Below are 2,866 nucleotides of genomic sequence, written 5' to 3' on the forward strand. Positions count from 1 at the left end.
TCTAATAGTTCATAGACTTAAAATATAATTTTTCAACAATGAACACCAACATGAAAAAAAACTAAGGTAAAAACGCCACTACAAGAAAAAACAGTATTCATAACACTTAAAAACTGTTAACCGGGACTATTGATAACACTTCTGAAAATGCTAACATAGCCCCTGCTATTAAAAGTCCAGTGTTTTCTATAACAGTATTTGAATGTTATGTTAGGTGTTATCTTAAACTATTCAATAACACATTTTTAGGTGCTATAATATTCAAATAATAACATTTAGATAGAGTTTTTGGTTATAAATTTGAAGTTTAATCTTATACTTTTTTCATAACATTTTTCAACTGTTACATTTGATTATTTTGATAACATTTTTAGTTTGTTATATTATATAAACCATAATGATTTTTTACGCTTATAATATGTTTTTAAATCATAACATATAGTAATAAAATTTTAAATTTTATTTTGATAAGTATACTTGTATGGTTTTTTTTTAATTAAAAGATTTTCATTATTGTATTTTGATAAAAAAAAATTCAAAATTAATCATAAAATGTAATTCTCAACAGATTGATAAACCATAAGTATTACATTAAACAATAACTAATTCAAACCATGAATGTGTCTACTTCATGAGATCTTAGTTCTAACTTAAGTTTGAAAGCATAACATAATAAAGTTTTATAATCTTGAACAATTTTTACTTCAAAAATGAAAAATAGAAACATTACAAGATACACAAAAGTAAATGAAACTTGCTCCATCCTTCAATTCATCATCCTTTGTGCACTTGTCTTTGTTGTGAGTCCATTTGCTTAGCTACAACAAAATTTAAATAATTAATGCTTCAACTTAAAGTTATAGTAAACTAAAAGAGTATATAAAAAAAGCTAATTACCTAATTATAACTAAGGATGGAAAAATGGGGCAGCGGGGCGGGGCGGGGCCCCGACCCGACGGGGCATCTTTGCCCCGGTAAAAACGGGGCGGAATTCTGGGCGCCCCGCCCCGCCTCGCTATGAATTTAAGCGGGGCGGGGCAGCCCCGACCTGCTAGGAAATTAAACGGGGCGGGGCCGCCCCGCCTCAATTTTTTTTTTTTTTTTATACTCTAACTTAATTCTCTCATGCTACTTATATACATAGTACATAAAATTGACATTTTATATGTGGTTTATAATATTTTTAATTCTATATAGACTAGAAAGAATTATAAATATTGAAAAATATGTTTTATATAATTCATCCTTATTCTTGTATTTATTTTGTAAATGTTAAAATAAAAAACAAAATATAATATTTGATGGTATAGTTGATACCAAGTGTAAAATATAAAGATTACAATAAAAAATAATATTTAGGCTTGGGAAAAATTCTAAAATTATAATTTAATGTTTCTTACAAAAAAAAAAGGTTAAATGGGGCAAATGGGGCGGGGCAGACCCGCCCCGCTCCAAGAAACTAATCGGGGCGGGGCGGGGCGGGGCAAAATTTTTGCGGGGCGGGGTGGGGCGGAAGCGGGGCAGGGCAGACCCGCCCCATTTACATCCCTAATTATAACTTTATCAGCTGGCCATGCAATTATACTACCTATAGCATCTTCTATAGTAGACATAACTGTTGAAGGCCTCCACAGAAATGCATCATTCTTTCTCACAAGATCTATCCCCACTTTCATAGCACTAGGCCCAAGAGGAACATGGTGAACCTCATCCTTTGGGTCACTTGAAATAAAATAACCTTCTGCAACAATTTCTCCAGATCCAATCCAATCTAATATTTTGCATTTGGAGCCATTGATTTTAATGCAGATATTAGTGAAATAACAACTATAATTGATACTACAATTCAAACTAATCCATACCTCTATAGGTGTTTGGCTAGAGTCAGAAAGTTTTAATGACAAACGTATGCCCCCAATCCCATCATAATAGAGAGGAACCTGCCAAGAAAGAGATGAGGTTAACCATACAATCTACAACACAAAAATTATTGGTGCTCACAGATTCATAAGTAAATTCACGAGATAAAAGAATAAGCCTATAAACGTAACCAACAATAGTTGGGTATGGCCATGGCACTCACATGACTTCAACAATAGTTGGGTATTTTTAGTTAATAAAATATAAAATATTAAATAGATCTTAATAAATACCTAAACTATAGCCACTATAAAGAAAAAATAAACTTATGATGACAATGAACTTATGATGTTTTAATACAGTTTAGTAACTACTTTCACGTATCATGTTATTTTTGTCTTCCTTAAATATATCTCTGTAAAATTATTATTGTTTAATACTTATTAGATGTGGTCCAAATATAATTATAGAAGTACCTGCATTGTAATTTATACCAACAGCATGATAATTTATACTGAATATGTTTAATTGTAGCAGTGCCAATGGGAAACCGATTAAGATGACGGAGGACCATAGAGTAGTTAGTCATACTGAAAGACTGAGAATGGAAGAAAGAGGAGAGCCAATGAGAGATGGGGAAACACAATTATGCGGTACTTAAACTTAATTTTTTTGTTTTTGGACTACCATAATCTTAAATAAAGAAGTAGTCACTTTTTGCCTCTTCTTCAGGCTTGAATCTTGCTCGGATGCTTGGAGACAAGTTTCTTAAAGAGCAAGATGCTCGGTTCAGTTCAGAACCATTTTATATATTGGTTCTATTCTTTGTACTATTAGAAGGGATAATGGTTTTTGTACACAGTTATAGACAGACAGTTTCCTTCATGTTTATGTTTCTGGATCATAATTTTGATTATATTTTCTAATATAAATTTCTAATTCTATTGTGACTATCAGTTTTTCTCTTTCTTTCCTTTGTGCCTAAATATAGTGAGGCTTGGACTCT

At 31.7% G+C, this 2,866-nt stretch overlaps 1 long non-coding RNA gene across 1 annotated transcript; it reads right to left on the bottom strand.

The window, feature by feature from the left end:
- Nucleotides 1-642: 642 nt before the first annotated feature.
- Nucleotides 643-1,935, bottom strand: LOC133821275 (uncharacterized). The gene is made up of 3 exons (XR_009887429.1): nt 1,863-1,935; nt 1,589-1,771; nt 643-818 (listed from the first exon to the last, which is right to left on the bottom strand). It is a non-coding gene; the product is annotated as an uncharacterized LOC133821275 (long non-coding RNA).
- Nucleotides 1,936-2,866: the final 931 nt, after the last annotated feature.

The sequence above is a fragment of the Humulus lupulus genome, chromosome 3, assembly GCF_963169125.1.
Source record: "Humulus lupulus chromosome 3, drHumLupu1.1, whole genome shotgun sequence".
In the NCBI taxonomy this organism is placed as follows: domain Eukaryota; kingdom Viridiplantae; phylum Streptophyta; class Magnoliopsida; order Rosales; family Cannabaceae; genus Humulus; species Humulus lupulus.